The sequence below is a fragment of the Nycticebus coucang genome, chromosome 8 (assembly GCF_027406575.1).
Source record: "Nycticebus coucang isolate mNycCou1 chromosome 8, mNycCou1.pri, whole genome shotgun sequence".
Classification (NCBI taxonomy): Eukaryota; Metazoa; Chordata; class Mammalia; order Primates; family Lorisidae; genus Nycticebus; species Nycticebus coucang.
In genome coordinates, this window is record NC_069787.1 from 85279963 (window position 1) to 85300297 (window position 20335).

At 41.0% G+C, this 20335-nt stretch overlaps 1 protein-coding gene and 1 pseudogene across 5 annotated transcripts in view; one reads left to right on the forward strand and one right to left on the reverse strand.

Annotated features, from left to right (window-relative positions):
- MYRIP (myosin VIIA and Rab interacting protein) overlaps positions 1-20335 on the forward strand; it is a 422909-nt gene that overhangs the window by 215483 nt on the left and 187091 nt on the right. The window lies entirely within an intron of this gene.
- LOC128592343 (serine/arginine-rich splicing factor 4-like) lies at positions 6814-7534 on the reverse strand (annotated as a pseudogene).

Genomic DNA, 20335 nt, shown 5'->3' on the forward strand with positions numbered 1-20335 from the left:
CACGAGTTCCAGATTTTCTAAACTCCCTGGTGCACAGCAAACAGAAAGGGCATCCACGACATCATTAATTAAATGTGTGCTGCAAAGAGAAGAGTAAACCTGTAATAATGAGGGTAGAGGATGAGGGTAAGAACAGTGTTTGCATAAAGGCCAGCATTACAAACATGTTTCAGGGGTAGTTATGCATGCTTCTCCAAATGGGTGCAAGCTGCCTGGGTTCTAGAAGTGTGTCCTGAGCAAAAGGTCCCTGGGCTTCTGATTTACACACATGTATATCCTTACATGCTAACTCATGTGATTACACCTGGCGTTAGTGTTATAGTCATACATTTGCACTGGCTCTGACTCCAGGATAAGTCTTTTGACACACATATGTGCAAGGTAGGTCCAGAAGTGATCACCCTCCTTTTTCCTCTGATCTGTGGTCTTCGGTTTCCTGCAGGTTTCATGTGTCATGCTAGTAATTTTATAATAGATTCTGTCTCTAAATCCTCAGGTTCCATATGTGTGCTTTCCAACACAGATTGTTCCAAACATTTCCCCTTACATAATTGCCCTTCTTTTAAAGGAAAACACAGCCCTCCCTCATCCTTAATCTAATTGTAGCTCAATGTCTCAAGACAAAGAAACCTCCAGAGAGCACCAGAGAGGCACTTCAAAAATGATATTAGTGTGAAAGAAAAGTACTCTAAGAAATGGGGAATAACTCCTTTTGTGTCAGGTAATTTCTGATTCTTTGCTTTCAAAAAAATTGGAAGACCTAAATTCCACCAACACTAATACTGGATCATAGATTGCTGTATGATTAGACACATAACTCAGGAGTTCAATGTTGAAGGACATTGCTAAAAAAAACTTCTATTGCCATATATGGGAATAAGTTATCTTTTTAAATGTAAGAAAACTAGTGCTGAATGCCATCTTATTCAAGTATAAATATTCATTTGTGCATAATCTGATTTTTAAAAAGCTCATTACAAAATGCATTTGTAATCATACATGTTTTATTACTGCTCAAAAACTAATGTTTTTATCAGATATATCTTAATCAAAATTGATAATTCAATCCGAAATAAATATTCTGACACTTTGAGCCTAGGGCTCAAAAAAATTTATTAAGTTGAATTTATTATATATTTCTGTGCAAAGAATAACAAGGTGATGTGCATAAATAAAAGATTTAAGCATAAAAATGTATGACATTAAAATTCTGTAAAGGAAGTCAAGTAGAATACCTGTTCAGGGGAGAAAAAGAAAACAACTTCTTCAACAGAAGACTAACTATGGCCCACAGACCAAATCAGGCCTATCACCGGTTTATGAAGATGTTTTATTGGAACACAGCCATCTCCATTTGTTTACATATGTGTTGTCTATGGCTGCATTTAGCAACCACAACAGAGTTAGCTACAACAGAGTCAAGATGGCCTATAGACCCCAAAATATTTCATCTCTGGCTCTTTACAGAAAAAGCTCTCAGCTTAGACCAGTCAAAGCTCATCACCTTGACTCCTACACAATGCCTTTCTCAATTAGGATGCTTTAACTAAGATATTAGTCTGAAAGAAAGTAGAGTGGATTGGATGGCAGTGGTGTCTGCCACATGCATATTTTGAAATCACCAGGGATTTTAGCAACTGAGAAAATATCGCACCAGTGACTACAGAACTGTGTACCAAGGAACCCCACCAAAAGGGCTATGCTTTTTGGTCTTGGAGCAATGGGAGTTTTAAGGAATCATGGGTTCTTTAGCTCTATTTTCTTTTACAGTCAGCAGTTATCAATGAACAAAACTGACAACAGTTGAAGCCAAAAAGGTTTACACTGGTTTGAACAAACCAAAAAAAGAACCATGCATAGGAAGCTTCTACCCCACCCCTTGCAAAAAGCCTTGGGGTCTTATATAGTAGCCAGAAGAGTGGCTGCAAATTAAACACTAATGACGATTACTTAGAAACACATGGCATCTGCTGGCTTAATCATAGTTACTCAAAACATTTGGGTATCTCCTGACCCTCCGTCCTGGCACCTTGCAGCCTTCAGGCAGAAAGCCTAATTTAACTCATCTTCCCCACGCTCCCCTCCTTTAGGGTTTCTTGCTTCACAATCTACACCACAAAGTCTTCCACGAAGGTCACTGTGTGAGGAGGGTAAAGCATCGCATCCAAGTACCATAACAACAATATATGCTATAATAGCACAAGCGATAGCAAGCAAGACTTGTGGCCCACATATTTTTCTGTCCAGAATACAGGAGAGGAAGATGTAGCCACTGGGTGACATCTCCCAAAGGTTCAGTCTCTACCCACTGGACTTTGGCTAGGTGTCTGCTTCATCATTACCTGGCTGGCCTAACAGAGCATGCTCTGTGACATGATGCACCATCATCTGCTTCTGTGTCCCAGCTCCCATAAGTCTTGCCATGTGGCTTGGCCCTGCAATGGCCTGTGCGTAACCATCCCATGGTTCAGACACCACGCAGTTACCCATAGATTCAACTCCCTAAAGACAATTCAGCCATCTGTGCAAATCACTAGTGGTGATGGCTTGTTAGCACCCCCTAGCCATACAGCTTGCAACTCAGCTTGTTACTGCTTTGTCTGGCCCATGTGTCATACCAAATAGTCTGCTGGTGAGTGGTAGGTTACAGCCGTCCACCACACAGGCTGCCCCTGATTTGAGCCATCAGTATATCACAAGACCAAGAATCAGGGCATGCCCCTCTTTACAGGGGCTAGCTTTCAGTCACCCAGATGTTCTGCACATCAGCATCTATGTATTTCCTATAGCTCAGCCTGTAACAGGCTGTGGCTGGGGGCACCATGCTGCTGTAATTATGCCTTGCTTTGCCAGGGTCTGCACCTGTGCTGGGCTACTGTGTGGCTCAGTGGTCCAGTTCTATACCCAACCCACAATAGGATACCTGGTACAGACAGTCACGGGCTGTGGTGGTGACACTCTCTGTTAATGAGAGGCCATAGAGTTCTAGGAGCAGAGCCAGCAGGGCCTCCCTGGGCTGTGCCCCAGTCAGGTGGAGCTGCTTCTCCTGTTCCTCCATGGCCTGGGTCAGGGAGCACACTTCCTCCCTGCAGGCCTGCTCGGTCACATGCAATCGGTCACATGCAGTACTTCCACAGGCTTCCATTTCTCTTGGAAGTTGCTGTTCTTCACTTTCTGCTGCTCCACAGCCTCCCTGAATTCAGTGACCTCTTTCTCCAGACATAAAATCTGGGACTCCAGCTCCTTGAGGTGAGTCTGAGGCTGGTCAGCCTCTGCTTGGCTGGCCTGGTTGTTCCTGCCTCCAGTAGGAGGCAATGATTCTCAATGGATCGGATTCTCCCCTTGAGCTGGGAGTTCTCTGCCCTGGCCTCCTTGAGCTGCCTGGGGAGACCACTCAGCTCCTCACATTTACTCCTCACCTCCTCTTCAGAGGACTCTAACTTGCTGTGCCATTCGGCCATCTCTGGGGCTCTTGGGCCTTCTCATCTGCCTGGAGGCTGGCATGGCTGGTCCGTGTGCAGCAGAGCTCCTGGCTGACCTCATCCAGGCACTTTTACAGGGCCCCACTCCAAATGGGCCACCTGCTGCTGCCAGACCTGCTTCTCTAAGGCAGCTGCTTTGGCTTCCAGAACCTTCCGCTGCTGCTCTTGCCATGCAGCCTCAGGCTTCTCCACAAGCTCTTTACTAACTTTGCTGAGTTCCTGCCGGAGCTTGCCAGCCCTGCCTTCTGCCCCTCTCCACCTGGCTCACAGCCTGGCTCAGGGTGTTCCTCAAGGTGGAGTTTTCCTGCTGCAGATAGGCCAGCTGAGTTCTGGGGCCATTCCCAGTTGCTCCTGAAAAGTCTAGATCTTGCCCTGGTTGGGGGACTCTTACCTTTTTGGTCTGGTCTGCTGTTCCCTCTGCCTTTTTGCCTTGACAGGAACCCCCACTCCCTGCTTTTTACTCTTCAAACAGGAAATCTTGCAGGCCAATGGCTCACATGCCTGGCCTCTTAGCCTTCCTTGCTTGGTTTTGTCTCTATCCTTCTTACTCTGTCCTTTCAGGGGTTGGAATCGCTGATCTGGAGTTAGCTATTGCCATGAGACTAACAGCAGGGTTTTGGATTTTACATCAATTTTCTGCCAACCCCTGCTGACCAAAGGTCTGCCCACATCTGAATGTGTGACCTTCACTGGCCTTGTGTCTTCCCCACGCCGTAGTGCTTGCTTACTAGCAGCCCAAACTCCCTTCTCTATTTCCCCTAGATCAGCTATGGTGCTGGTTACTTCATCTGTTGGTCAACCAACAGAGTGTCAATACTGCCACCCAGGACTCAAATAGGGCAGAGAACACACTCTCCAGCACAGTATCCCTCATAGCAGCTATAAAATATTCATATCAGACCCTCAAACATTCAAGTTAAACATGGCATTTCTCATACCCAGTTCCCAGAGAATCTGCTGTAATTCTGAATAGGACTGCCAAGGACTGTGTGGGCTATGCTGGCAAGTCCCCAGTATTAGTCCACACAGTGCAGACTGCAGCCATGACCCAGGCCAACAGGAGTGGGTACTGTGGTTGTAGCAGTGGCAGTTCCGCAAGCATTGTCCAAGGACGAGTGTGTTGTGACAGACACTAATTTCTCCATCTCAGGCACATCTACTCTAGATAATCATAAATCAGCGGTTCTCAACCTGTAGGTTTCAACCCCTTTTTAACCATGAAAATACAATGTGGCATTAGGAAGGTTGAGAACCACTGCCATAAATGCAATATCCTAATAGCCAGAGACTCATTAACTCTGCCTAAACTATTTCCCCAACTCCATCAACTGTTTGTGTATACAGATGAAAGGTGGAGCGTTCTGTTACCTGAGGAAGTGCTGCTGCCCATCTCCCTGGGGCCCTTGGTTGTTGCTTTTTTGCTATCACTGACAGTGTCCTAAAGTAAGGTTCTGGCCTCTTAGCCTTCCTTGATTCTGGCCTCCTCTTCTGAGGAGTCTGCTACCACCACCATGGAGTAGTTCAGCTGATCCTGGGGGTTACTCTGTGGTTCCTCCTCCAGAAGCAGTTTCACGTCCCCCACTGCCCTATGTTGGGTGTTACACTGCCTTTCCTCCTCCAAGAATGCTTTCATTTCCTCCCAGGCCCTGCTTCTCCGCTATTCCTCCACCACGTCCTGGAGTTTCTGGACATGTGCTGCCTCTTGAAGTATTGCCTCCATCTCTCTTAGCAGAACTATAACAAACACCCAGCCCACAGCCTCTGCAGCCATATGGGCATTTTTTTGTTCAAACGCCTCTCCCACAGTGTGGAGGGCCCTCTCAACCCACAGTGGTGTCCCATCCACATCAGTCACTCCTGGTGGGGCTCCCAGGCAGACAGTAAAAGAACCACTGACTACCACATGCTCATGCAAGCCCCTCCTCTATACCTCCTTCCAGTCTGTGATGGATCCTGCCAATGATGCCAATTGTAGTGCCAGTGGCCGAAAAGGTTCACACTGGATTCAGACAAACCAACAGAGAACCCAGGAGCCAAAGGTAACTGTGACATGCCCTTTACTCAACTTGCAGTGGCCAGCAAGCAGGCATGGGAACATCTGCCTTCATTCAGCTTATGGGGGCAGACAGTCTAGCATAGGAAACCTCCACCTTCCCAAAGCCTTGTAGCCTTATATAGTAGTCAGAATAACAAATTAATCCAAATTAAACGATTACTTAGGAACACATGGCACCTGCCGACTCAATCATAGTTATTCAAAACAATTGGGCATATTGTGGCCTTCAGGTGAGAAAGCCTAATTTAGCTCGTCTTCCCCACAATATGGTAGGGAAAATATGTAAATTTTTAACTGTTTTAAACTCTGGTAGTTATATTTTTGTACCCCTTGAGGCCACTAGGTATTTCCTCAGCATCATCTTTTTTTTAAATAAAAAAATTCTTTTATTTTCTTTTTTAACATAAAACAATATAATCACAATTCCAGAATATGGAAGTCTACAGTTTATTTCCTATGGGGTACCGCAGGTTATCAATTTTCCTCGACTGTGCTGTTCGCAACTTTGTTAAGTCCAAAAATATTAAACCAAAGTGGTAGGAAACTTAAGACTTAGCACTTTCACTAAATGGCATAATTCAAAGGGCATCAATTCAAGAGCAAAAATGGTTGAACTCATCATACCTATCTATCTAGGTCATCATTCCAGCTTAGCGCCGTCTGGGTACTGAGCTCCCTGTAGGAAAGGCCAGGCCTGAAAGCCAAGGCGTTTTGGATATTTTTCTGTGGGCCATGATTAAACGGTGGTTTTCAAAGAGAAACTTTTTTTCAATCGAGCAGGAAGGCCTGGTGCCAGGAGGCTTTACTGCGAGGAAGCTCTTAGATTTAACAAATACAGACACACCATGAGAGGAGTTAAAAACGCACAGCGGTGACATGTTCTACTTCAGTCACTTGTGTAACGGCTACCAAACATGTACAAAAGATTTCTCGGGTAGTCATAGCCAGTTAGGACCTTGAGTGGGACTTAGATCTAGACCCCGAGGTTGATCTGGAAGCAGACTGGATCGAGACTTGGACCGAGATCGGGTTTTTGAAGCTGCTTTGATCTGGAGCATGATTCTGACGGAAGGTTTTGTTTCAATTTGGAATTCAATCTTGACCTAGGCTGGGTCTCCTGATTGGTGCCAGCATCCTCACTCTCCCCTCGGCCTTCCCTCTGGCCAAACTCGGACTTGGTGTGTTTGTGCTCCTTTGACACTGAGCAGGAGGGTGACCACGATTGCAAGCAGTCTGTGTCTTCCTTCTTTTTCTTCTGCTGCCTGCCTTGCTGTCTCACTTGCTGCCCGGTTTCCTGCTCCTCTCACTCTTGCTCTGGGAGTGGGAGCCCGACCTGGACCGGGATCTGCTCTTAGAATGACCGCTTTTGCTGCTGCCTCTTCGGCTTTTGCTTTTACGGGAATGTCTGCTTTGAGAGCGAGACCTTGAATGGCTCCAGCTCCTGGAGTAGGATAGGCGTGGCCTACAACCTGGCTTGTCTTCAACTAATCTGATTTTCCTGCCGTTGACTTCAGTTCCATCCAGCTTTTCCAAAGCTCTTTTCATATCAGAATAAGATACAAATTCAATCACCCCTTCATTTTTGTGTCCCCTGTGAGCATCTGCATAAGTCACTTCTTCTGCCCAACGCAGTCCTTCAGGTCTTGCCAGCTGTACCGACTTGACAAATTCTCCACAATAAGCCTGTGCTCTGTGCAGGTAGGAGGACCATATTTATATTGGCCACTTCTTCTATAACTATATCCACTGCGTCCAAACCGTAACTGCCATCTCGACGACGGCCACAGGCATGCTCAACAATTACTTGCTTACCACAAAGGTCTTTGCCATTCAGTTCATAAATAGCATCATCTGCATCACACAGATCATCAAACTCCACAAAACCATATCCATTCTTAAGATCCACTTCCAGGATCTTTCCCTAGCTCTTAAAGAAGCAATTCACATGGCACTCCCGGGCCTGGTAGCTCAGGCAGACCATGTACACCCGCAGCATAGGCACAGCAGTGGTGGCCCTGGCCCTGGCCCTGGCCCCAGCCTCCCTTAGACAGTGGCGGCAACCGGCATCATCTTTTTAGCATATAATTAATCAAGTACATACTCACCAACCACATCAGTGCTTGACATATCTTAGTGGCATTCAGATGAAAATTACTCCTGAAAATAGAAGACGCTGTGGTATTAAATATGCCACAAATGTGCTTCAAGATTTTAGGGAAAAAATAAAATGGGAAATTTTATCTTTTGTTGAAGAGATAAAATAAAAGGGGCTATCAGATAAAAAACTGCTGTCATAAGGAGTGCTCCTCATTTAGCCCCTAATTGATGACACCTTTAAATGACAAGAAAAAATCAATAGAAAATGTTCTTTAAAATTGAGCCAACAATTGAACAACTTGTCATCATCTGAAGGGGGAAAAAAAGCCAAAACCATAAAAAGCACCTGTGACTCAGATGTTCGATGACTTCCTGGAGGAAGAACATGCCCATCTCTCTGCTTTGCCTCCTATCACTCAGCTATCCCATACCATGTGCATGAAGAGACTCTGCAAAAGATAACCCCCGTTACAATAATGCTTTACCTGCCCATAGCACTTCAGTATTTTCAAACATCTCGGTTGTGGAGTTACATCCAGACCTAACAAACGTCGTTACAGTGCCTTTTACCAAGAGAAGTAACTTCTCCCCCTCCAGCCAGTCTTGTACCAGAGTCTAGGCAACAAGTATCAGCTGGAAGCCCCAGAATAGATTCCAATTTTAACATTAGCTGGAGGTTCTTTTTAACTAGCTAATAGAGAAACAGAGCATTAATTAAGAATGAAGCCATGTCATGGATGAAACCTTATTTGATTATTAGAATTTATATAAACATCATTGTAATTCAACAAATATTGGATGGTGTACAGTGGTATTTTTTGATCTTAACCTCTGATCCCTCCCTTCTAAGGAAGTTGTGAGAAGCATACTTGGTTCTTTGGATAACATCTGTGGCTCTTTGGAGATTACCAGTAGTTTCTTTGGAGTTCCGGCGATGTTTCGAAAATTGGGCATGGACAGTCTTCTGTTTCCTGGGATGTTAATTTAACATGAAAGTAGTTAAAGCCAGGAAGTTCTTCCCTTGCCACCTAACATTTTGTGATTCAGTTTCCTCCCAACAGTGCTTATTCTACAATTTCCACTTCATTAGCTATTTTCCTGATCGAAAGAATGGAGAATTCATGGGTTTGAGTTTCTGACAAGTATTGTTGGCTTTAAACCATTGATCCCAAGCTGGAGGCCTGAAGCCCTCTTCTTGATACCCCTAAGCACAGCTTGGAACCTCTTGGTTGTCTGTTGTAGTCTTTCCTAAACCACCACTTCTCTGGGTTCCTGTTTTTCTTTTCTGGATAAATATGGTTATTGTCCCAGCTGCTATGAAAGGAAGCTTTATTTAGAGAGAATGTTATTAACAATCACTTATATAACACTACATGCTAAGCACTACTCTGGGAGTATTATAAAGATTAACTCTTTAAATATTCATAATGATACTAGGAGGTAAGTAGTATGATTGTCTTCACTTTATTTATATGGAAATATAGCCATGAAGAAGATAAATAAGTTAGATAGATTAGATTTAATTAACTAGCTTTAGTTTTAATAGAAAGATTAAATTGACCAAAAAACCAGAAGACATAATAAAATTAAACAGGCCAGGTGCCTTACTGAAGTAGTCCATGTACGTGGTGTGTGAGAAATAGCACACACTCTGGAATTACATATCTGAGTTCATTCCTTTATGTGAGAATATCAAGGGCACTTCAGCACCTGACATTTAGGTGTTTAGTGACTAAGTATTGCTGTTGTTGATGTGATGATCAGTGTAGCATTGCTGGCTTCTCTACAGACCCTGAAAAGCCACCCCATAGCGATTATGGACTATGCTAGTATCGGCTTCCACAGCCCCCCCCCACTCTTCACCCCTGCTCTCTCTCCTCTGTCCACCCCCATACCTGGCCCCTTATCTGTTAGATTCGGTGAGTTCTGGATGCACAGAAGGAGAATCAAGTAAGATTTCAGAGAACAGACTAATGGCAAAGGCTGCTTCAAGCCAGTGTGTTCTGCACATTCTTCTTCAGCCTGACTCACCCCAACAGGCTTATTGCTGAGATCTCATTTGGGGGCTAAAGCAGCTGGTATTTCAAAGAAGCTGCAGTTCAAAGTAGAATAATTGAAAATTGTCTCTTTTTCAACACAGCAGCGCCCTTGAGTGGACTGGAACAGAGATGGGCAGCTGTGTGTGTTCACCTAGGCAAACTCTGTAGGCTAAGCGGTGAGGAGAAAGATGCTGACCCATGAGAGCAGCCACTGTGTGCCATGGTGACTCCTGTCCAGTCCTGCTCAGGGGCCACAGTGGCTCCTCTCAGACCATCCCTGTCCTAGAAATCATACATTCTGTGGCACAGTGTGATGGGGCAAACAAAGAGTGATACTATTAAAAAGGTAACATTCTCTATACCGGAAACTTGTGTTAACAGGAAGCCCAGAATTTTCCATTAGCAGGACCTCCCAGATGAAAGGATTGAGCCTTTTCCACCCTGTGTCTGTTCATTAGGTCCCTGCACTCTGCAGAGGTTTACATGTTGGGTTAGATACTTATTATCTATTATCTTTTATCTATTTATCTATTATCTATTATCTTATTATTTATTATATTATTATCTATTATCTATCTTATTATCATTAGGCCCTGTGCTCTGCAGGGGTTTAAATGCTGAGTTAGATACTTACTCTCTGTGTGATCCCAGACAAGTAATTCAACCCTTCTGAATTTGGAAATTACAATGCTTTCCTTAAAAGATTACTGTAAAGGAAAAGAGAGATATGGCATATATAAATTACTTAGCAGTGCCTTAGCTGCAATAACGAGGAGCTATTGCTATGTCGTTTTCATTTTGAGGTTCCTAAAAGATAACTTCCTTTAACTTATAAAATATTCAGCACAGTATTATTGCTTATGTGCATGAAGGCATTTTCTTAATGTGTAGTACATCTTTTTTAGTATAGCAAAAGTAATTTAATTTTTGTTACTAATTCCCATAGTTTTTTTCCCAGCATTGACTTAAGTCAGTTAAAGATATTACTACTTGGTAGTCAACAAATGAGAAGACTTAGCCGCCTTCTAAAAGATTTCAACAGGACTGACCAGTGAATGTTTGAGAATATCAAATCATCTTTTAGTAACTATAAGTTTGTATTTCTTTAAGTTTTAATGTCCCTAAGAACTAAAATGTATATTTGTATGGTATCTCAATATGCATTTCATTTTTCTTCTGCTCAAAATGTCTAATCCTCAAGTTAAGTTAATATATGGCTAATATTTTTTAACTTGACACTATGATTATCTTCTTTAATATGTAATTTTTTTAATTTACTGTTTAATAAAATATACAAAAAGAATTAAGAATGAGATAACAAATACTTATGGATTCTTCACCCAGATTATGAACTAAAATATTACCCGTTCCTGGAAACCCCTGAGTACTCTTCTTTAATTGCATCTTCCTCCCTTCTCCTGGAAACAACCACTATTTTGTGCATGGTACTTTTATTCATTAATTTTTTCATGTATTTATTATGAATGTACAAATTATCAAACCATACATAATACTTGGCTTATTTGTCACCTTTATGCAATAAGTAATATGTTCTATACATAGTATATCATTTGTGAAACTTGAATATTTGCTCCCCTTTGTCCTATTTGTCCATGTTGACATGCACAACTCATTTATGTGGCAGAGAGAATAGAGTGCTCACCAAATACACCATATGCTCCCTGTATTTCCCAGCCTCCTCTGCAGGTGGGTTGAAGCTGTAGAGTTGGACTGGACAATGGACTCAGCAGAAGTTTTGTATGTCATGTTAAAGTCAAGGCAGCTAATGAGAATGCCTTCTCTCTCTTTCCCCTTCAACAGTATGTGGAAGGCCTTGTGTTCAGATTAGGCAGCTATGAGTTGGTGAGATCTTCATGGGTGGTTTCTGAGTGGCCTTGGTTTCTGGGTGGCTTTACAGAGCCTCCTGCCAACTCACACTGAACATGTAATATGGGTTAAAAATAATCTTTGGTGGTTTTAAGCCAAAATTTGGAGGTTAATATATTAAAATGTATCCTATAGTGATCAATGTAGCCATTTGCAATGCTGTATGGTATTTCACTGTATGACTATACCACAATTTCTGTTTTTCTGTTAATGGATGTTTAAGTTGTTTTTCATTTTTAGCTGTTGCAACACAATGGCAACAATGAAGGAGACTGAGCACCAGGCTCGTAGAAGCGGTCACCAGTTCTTGAGGGAGGCGCTGGGAGTGGGACAATCTCCTAGCTAGCATGGAGATGTTTTACAGCCTGGAGACAAGCGCTCAAGCAACTGCATGTGTTAATGAGATAAGATCAGTCACTCATTAGCAAGCAGATGTTGAACCTTGGACATTTATGGTGCAACAGGGTGGGAGTCAAGCCCGTGGGAAAAGAATATGTAGCAATTAAGCACATAGCTCCTGTACATGGGCCCCCCACACCTGTTGTATAATGCTTCAATAAAAGGCCATGGCAGAGGTTATTCAGGGCTCTCCCTGGAATATGGGAAGCCCACCTCTTGCAAGCATGTACTTCTCATCTGTGTCCTGGCTGTTTTATTTGTGCTGTGACTGCCAGAGGGAGCCAGACCTCGCCCTGTACAGATACCAGAGCTGCAGAGTGGCTGGGGCAAAGGACCAGTGGCTGAGGGAGAAAAACATTTGCTGACTTGTTATCCTCAGGTTTGGACTGAGCTCAGGTGGAACACTCCCCAGTTACCATTGAGAACCTGAGGCAGGCAGGCTTCAGCACACCCTGCTGGCTGGTGGCAGAGGGTGGTGGCCAGGCCAAGGAGGCATTGACTTTTCTTTGACTCTGGCAGTGGCAAAGCCTTGGCACATTTGCTTATTGGAGGGAACTGGGCCACAGGCCAGTGGAGTTACCAGTGACTGGTGGAGAATGCGATACAAGTGGAGAAAGAGACACCAGCTGCCCCAGTCCATCTCTTCTACTGTGCAGGCTTTTTGACTCCATGGAGCACTGGAGTGGGCCACACTTGAGCTGCCAGTAGACCCCTGCTATCTAGTTGCTGGAGACCTTTTGAACTCTACCGCTTGAGAGTTGGTGCTGACTAGGACAATTGGTTTGGAACTCTTAACCTTCGGCCAATAACCCAAAGACCCTCCCAGGTGGTACCCTGGTTGTGTTGCAGTGGGAAGCTTTGATTTTCCTCTTCCAGTTGTTGCCAATGAGGGATGGGGTGTCTTAGTTGCTTATATTTCTCCACAGCTGAGACTCAACTCAAAGTTACTGATTCACTAGGATTGGACAGAGACCAGCTGAATACAAGACAGAGCCATCTAGCCCTACCACACCAAGCAGGTCCCCAGAGTCTCAGGCTGCAGTATTGTGTGAGTCCTTTGCAAAGCTGTAGGGGAAAAGCCACAGTCACCACTCCTAGCTCTTCAGCAAAGGGCTGGTTAATCACAACTCCAGGAGCCCCCAACCCAATTTTATCTTAGCTGCTCATCTAGCCAAATGGTGAAAAACAATCATGGGGCGGAATCAGAGGGAAAACTGGCAACATGAATAATCAGAGTAGATCAACTTCCCCAAGGAATGACAAAACAGACACACCTGAAGATCGCATTCATAAATAAATGGCTAAGATGTCAGAAATCCAGTTTCAAATTTGGATGGGAAATAAGATTAACAGAATGGAAGTAAAGTTGGAATTAGAAATTCTAGGAATAGTTTTAAAGTTGTCTCAAGAATTCAATGAATTCAAAGACAAAATCACCAAAGATTTTGACACATTGAGAAAAGAATTTGCAGCCCTCCAAGATATGAGAAATACAGTAGAATTGCTCAGTAACAGAATGGAACAGGCAGAAGAAAGGATTTCTGACATTAAAGACAAAGCTTTTGAACAGTCCCAAATGCTCAAAGAGGAAGAGAAGTGGAAAGCAAAAATGGATTATTCCCTCAGAGAGCTGTGAGACAACTCCAAAAAAGCAAACATTCACCTTATAGGAATTCCTGAAGGTGATGACGTTGTTTCAAAAGGCATAGATACTCTACTCCAAGTGATAATCAAGGAGAACTTCCCAAACATGGCAACTGACACTGAAATTCAGATAGCAGACAATTTCAGAACCCCAAAACAACTCAATCCAAATAAAGAATCTCCCAGACATATTATAATTAACTTCACCAAAGTTAATATGAAGGAGAAAATTCTGAAAGCAGCCAGACATAAGAAAACCATAGCCTACAAGGGGAAGAGTTTTAGAATTACTGCACATCTCTCTGCTGAAACTTTTCAAGCCAGAAGAGGATGGTCATCAACCATCAACCTCCTAAAAACAAAACAAGTTTCAACCAAGGATTCTGTATCCAGCTAAACTGAGTTTCATTTATGATGGAGAAATTAAATACTTTAATGACATTCACATGTTGAAGAAATTTGCCATAACTAAACCAGCTCTTCAAGATATTCTCAGACCAATCCTCCATAATGACCAGCACAATGCTCTACAACCAAAGTAAACTCACTCACAAACTTTCAGTCAAATCCCAACTTCCACAGTGGCAAAAGGATTAAAAATGTCCACTGGACATTCAAAAAACTTGACACCCAAAATGGAGTGTCAAGTTTTTCAATAGTTTTTGCTCTCAACTTCTCTTCCTCTTTGAGCATTTGGGACCATTCAAAAATACCCCAAATACTACCAGGCTAATCAATACTTTCAATTAATTAAATGGCTTAAATTGTCCCCTAAAGAGGCACAGTTTAGCTGACTGGATACAAAAACTCAGGCCAGATATCTGCTGCATATAAGAATCTCATCTTACCTTAAAAGATAAATATGTACTTAGGGAGAAGGGATGGACATCTACTTCAGGCAAATGGAAAGCAGAAAAAAGCAGGTGTTGCAATTCTATTCACAGATACAATAGGCTTTAAACCAACAAAAGTAAGGAAGGATAAGAATGGTCACTTCATATTTGTTAAGGGTAATACTCAATATGATGAGATTTCAACTATTAATATTTATGCACCAAATCAAAATGCACCTCAATTTATAAGAGAAACTCTAACAGACATGAGCAACTTGATTTCCTCCAGCTCCATAATAGTCAGAGATTTCAACACTCCCTTGGCAGTGTTGGATAGATCCTCCAAGAAGAAGCTGAGCAAAGAAATTTTAGATTTAAACCTAACCACCCATCATTTGGATTTAGCAGACATTTACAGAACATTTCATCCCAACAAAACTGAATACATTTACTTCTCATCAGCCCACAGAACATACTCCAAAATCAATCACATCTTAGGTCAGAAGTCTAACCTCAGTAAATTTAAAGGAATAGAAAGTATTCCTTGCATCTTCTCAGACCACCATGGAAAAAAGTTGAACTTAGTAACAACAGGAATCTGCATACTCATACAAAACCATGGAAGTTAAATAACCTTATGCTGAATGATAGCTGGGTCAGAGATGAGATTAAGAAGGAAATTACCAAATTTTTGGAACAAAACAACAATGAAGACACAAATTATCAGAACCTCTGGGATACTGCACAGGCAGTCCTAAGAGGGAAATTTATAGCACTGCAAGCCTTCCTTAAGAGAATGGAAAGAGAGGAAGTTAACAACCTAATGGGACATCTCAAACTACTGGAAAAGGAAGAACATTGCAACCCAAAGCCCAGTAGAAGAAAATAAATAACCAAAATTAGAGCAGAATTAAATGAAATTGAAAACAAAAGGATTATACAACAGATCAATAAATCAAAAAGTTGGTTTTTTGAAAAGGTCAATAAAATAGATTAACCTTTGGCTAACCTAATCAGGAAAAAAAGGAGTAAAATTTCTAATTTTATCAATGAGAAATGACAAAGATGAAATAACAACAGACCCCTCAGAAATTCAAAAAATCATTAATGAATATCACAAGAAACTTTATTGTCAGAAATATGAAAATCTGAAGGAAATAGACCAATACTTGGAAGCACATCACCTTCCAAGACTTAGCCAGAATCAAGTGGAAATTTTGAACAGGCCTATATCAAGTTCTGAAATAGCATCAACCATATAAAATCTTCCTAAAAAGAAAATCCCAGGACCAGATGGCTTCACCTCAGAATTCTACCAAACCTTTAAAGAGGAACTAGTACTCAACCTGTTCCAAAATATGGAAAAAGAAGGAATACTACCCAACACATTCTATGAAGTAAACATCACCCAGATTCCCAAACTAGGAAAAGACCCAACAAGAAAAGAAAATTATAGACCAATATCACTAATGAATATAGATGCAAAAATATTCAACAAGATCCTAACAAACCAAATCCAGCAACACATCAAACAAATTATACATCATGACCAAGTTGGTTTTATCCCAGGGTCTCAGTGCTGGTTCAATATACGTAAATCTATGAATATAATTCAGCACATAAACAAATTAAAAAACAAAGGCCATATTATTCTCTGAATTGATGCAGAAAAAGCTTTTGATAATATCCAGCATCCCTTCATGACCAGAATACTTAAGAAAATTGGTATAGAAGTGACATTTCTTAAACTGATAGAGGCCATCTACAGCAAACTCACAGCCAATGTTGTATTGAATGGAGTTAAATTGAAATCATTTCCACTCAGACCAGGAACCAGGCAAGGTTGCCCATTGTCTCCACTGTTCTTTAACATTGTAATGGAAGTTTTAGCCTTCGCAATTAGGGAAGAAAAGGCAATCAGGGGTATCCATATAGGGTCAGAAGAGATCAAACTTTCACTCTTCGCAGATGATCTGATTGTATATCTGAAAAACACCAGGGATTCTACTACAAAACTCTTAGAAGTGATCAAGGAATACAGCAGCATCTCATGTTACAAAATCAACCCTCATAAATCGGAAGCCTTTATATATACCAACAATAGTCAAGCTGTAAAAATCTGTCAAGGACTCCATTCCTTTTACAGTAGTGCCAAAAAAGATGAAATATCTGGGAGGGTACCTAACAAAGGACATGAAGGATCTCTATAAAGAGAACTATGAAACTCTGAGAAAAGAAATAGATGACGATGTTAACAAATAGAAAAACATACCATGCTCATGGCTGGGAAGAATCAACATTGGTTTTTTGTTTGTTTGTTTGTTGCAGTTTGTCCGGGGCTGGGTTTGAACCCGCCACCCTCAGCATATGGGGCCGGCACCCTACTCACTGAGCCACAGGCGCCACCCAGAATCAACATTGTTAAAATGTCTATACTACCCAAAGCAATATACAGATTTAATGCAATCCCTATTAAAGCACCTCATTCATACTTTAAGAATCTGAAAAAACTTTAATCAGAAATAAAAACAAGGAAGGAGGAGTCACACTACCAGACTTCAAAGTATACTATAAATTTATAGTGATCAAAACAGCATGAAAATAGAGAGGTAGATGTATGGAACAGAATTAAGAACCAAGAGTTGAACCTAGACACTTATCATCATTTGATCTTTGATAAGCCTATGAAAAATATAAATTGGGGGAAAGATTCCCTATTTAACAAATGGTTCAGGGTGAACTGGCTGTGACTTGTAGAAGACTGAAACTGGACCCACACCTTTCACCTTTAACAAAAATTGACTCACTGGATAAAAGACTTAAACTTAAGACATGAAACTATAAAGATTCTTGGAGAAAGTGCAGGGGAAACACTTGAGGAAATTGACCTGGGAAAATACTTTATGAGGAGGATCCCCTAGGCAATTGAAGCAACACCAAAAATACATTACTGGGATCTAATCCAACTAAAAACCTTCTGCACTGCCAAGAACACAGTAAGTAAAGCAAGTAGACAGCCCTCAGAATGGGAGAGGATTTTTGCAGGTTATGTTTCTGACAAAGGTCTCATAACCAGAATCTATAGAGAACTCAAACTTATCAATAAAAAAGAACAAGTGATCCCATTTCATTATGGGCAAGAGACTTGAATAGAAGCTTCTCTGAAGAAGACAGGCACATGGTCTACAGACACATGAAAAAATGCCCATCATCTTTAATTATCAGAGAAATGCAAATCAAAACCACTTTGAGATACCATCTAACTCCAGTAAGAGTAGCCCACATAAGAAAATTTCAAAACTACAGATGTTGGCGTGGATATGGACAAAAGGGAACACTTCAGCACTGCTGGTGGAGTGCAAGCTAATACGTCCCTTTTGGAAAGAAGTCTGGAGAACACTCAGGGATCTAAAAGTAGACCTTCCATTTGATCCTGCAGCTCCTCTACTAGATATATGTTCAAAAGACCAAAAGTCACTTTGTAACAAAGATATTTGCACCAGCTTGTTCATTGCTCAATTCATAATTTCCAAGTCATGGAAGAAGCCCAAGTGCCCACTGACCCATGAATGGATTAACAAATTGTGGTATATGTATACCATGGAATACTATGCAACCTTAAAAAAAATGGAGACTTCACCTAATTCATGTTTACATGGATGGAGCTGGAACATATTCTTCTTAGTAAAGTATCTCAAGAATGGAAGAAAAGTATTCAGTGTACTCAGTACTTTTATGAAACCAATTTATAATTACTCACACCTTCTTATCAATGATAGATCACAACTATAGCACAGGATGAAGGAGAGAGGTGGAGAGGGATGGGAGGGGAGATTTATTAGAGGGAGGGTAAATGGTGGGAACACATCTATAGAGCATATTGCAAGGGTACAAGTCAAATTTATCAAGAATAGAACATAAATGTCTTAACACAATAATTAAGTAAATGAGGTGAAAGCTATGTTGATTAGTTTGATGTGAGCACTCCAAATTGTATAAAACATCAACACATTGTACCCCACAAATTCACAAATGTATTCATTATCTATGTGTATATGACTTAATAAAAGGAAAAAAAAATAACATGAGTATAAGGGACCCATGTGTCACATCTGGATAGAAGCATCCAGTTGCCCTTGAGAAATGCTCCAAAGCCCTCTTCCCTTATCTTGACAGTTGTGAAATCACGTGTTGGAATATTAAAACTTGTCATGGGAGAAGAGATTTCTGGGAGGGTCCAGAGGCTAGTAACAGATTCTGCATGATTATGAAATAAATTTTTGATGACTGAAGTCACTAAGAGTTGAGGATTTTTTTTCTTCCAGTATCCAGCCTGTTCTGACCAACACAGCTCCATTGCTTCTTGGCACTGAATTTGCACTAGACTTTTCTATCAATGTCTTTTATTGACTGGATTCTGTTATCTTATAGTTGTGTTGGTTCTGTTATCTTATAGTTCAGCTGTCCTGAATTCTTTTGGATTAGAGAATGTCTGACTAATGCCTTTCTACATTCTTAACAACTCGCCTAAGTTGTCTTTTTTTGTTGGTCTTGTATTATATAAATTTAAAGTGTACAACATGATGTGTGATATACATTGTGATCATGACAGTCAGGCAAATTAAGATATCTGTCATCTCATATAGTTACTTCTGTGGGGGGTACAAGAGTATCTAAACTCTGTTCTTATCAATTTTCCATTATACAATTCAATATTATCAAGTATAGCTCTCATGCTGTATATTCAGTAACCTCGGATTACTTTCTTCCCCTTAGAACACTGCAGATCCTGGCCCATGAATGGCCTTGAATATTCCATTGGTAAAATTTCAAGCCAGAATGACTTTTTCCCATTTGGTTCTCAAACGTGTTTCTTCCTGGTTACCTAAAGAATTCTTCCTGCCTGTATACATGAGGTTGTAACTTCATCACCATAAGTTGCAGTGTGGCAAAAGTTTTGATTGAAACATATTGTGCCTTTTGGATATGCAAACTCAATCTGTCATTTATTTCAAAGAAATTTCCTGCTATCATACCTCTGAATATATATTTTGTTTTATTTTTTGCTCACTCGACCTCATAAACAACAGTTATCCTTATGTTAAGTGCTTCCAGCTGTCTTGAATATCTATTGTGTTCAATTTCTGAAGTCACTTTGTCATTTTCCTATGTATTCATTCTGATTATTATTTCATGTCTTTTATGTCCATAGTTTGAATTACAGACTTATCTCCTCTGTTCCTTGATGATTCTAATTTATTTAGCAGTTCTGCAATAGTGGTGTTTTATCTTTAGTTTGTTTTATTTAGAGTGTGATCTTATTTTTATACTATTCTGTTTACTATTTTGTCTTCAGTTTTTCAAGTACTTGCCCTATTGAGTTCATGTTTCTAGTATGTTTTCCATAATGCAAAATCTTCAAGAGGAACTTGCTTTTTTCTTGGTTTTCTTGACTTCTAGAGTAGATTCTTCATCTCCTTTTTATATATTTTCTATTTTTCTTCTTTTCTGCCTTCCTTAAACATTTTTATAATCTTTGCTTTTATCGTTCCTTACGTTTTCTTTCCTTTTTTTCCTGTTTGTGTTTGTACAGCTATAATCCTAATTATTTTTACAATGAACTTTTTATTTCGATGAGAAAGACAATATTAAAAGATTTTAAAATATCACCCTTTTTGACAGTCTCACTCTGTTGCCTGGGTTAGAGTGCATTGGCATCATGATAGCTCAGTGCAACCTCTGGGTTCACGCAATCTTCCTGCCTCAACCTCCCAAATAGCTCGGACTATAGGTACATGGCTCCATGCTCAGCTAATTATTTTATTTTTTATAGAGACAGGGTCCCTCACTCTTGCTTAGGCTGGTCTCGAACTCCAGACCGCACCTCAGTCTCCCATA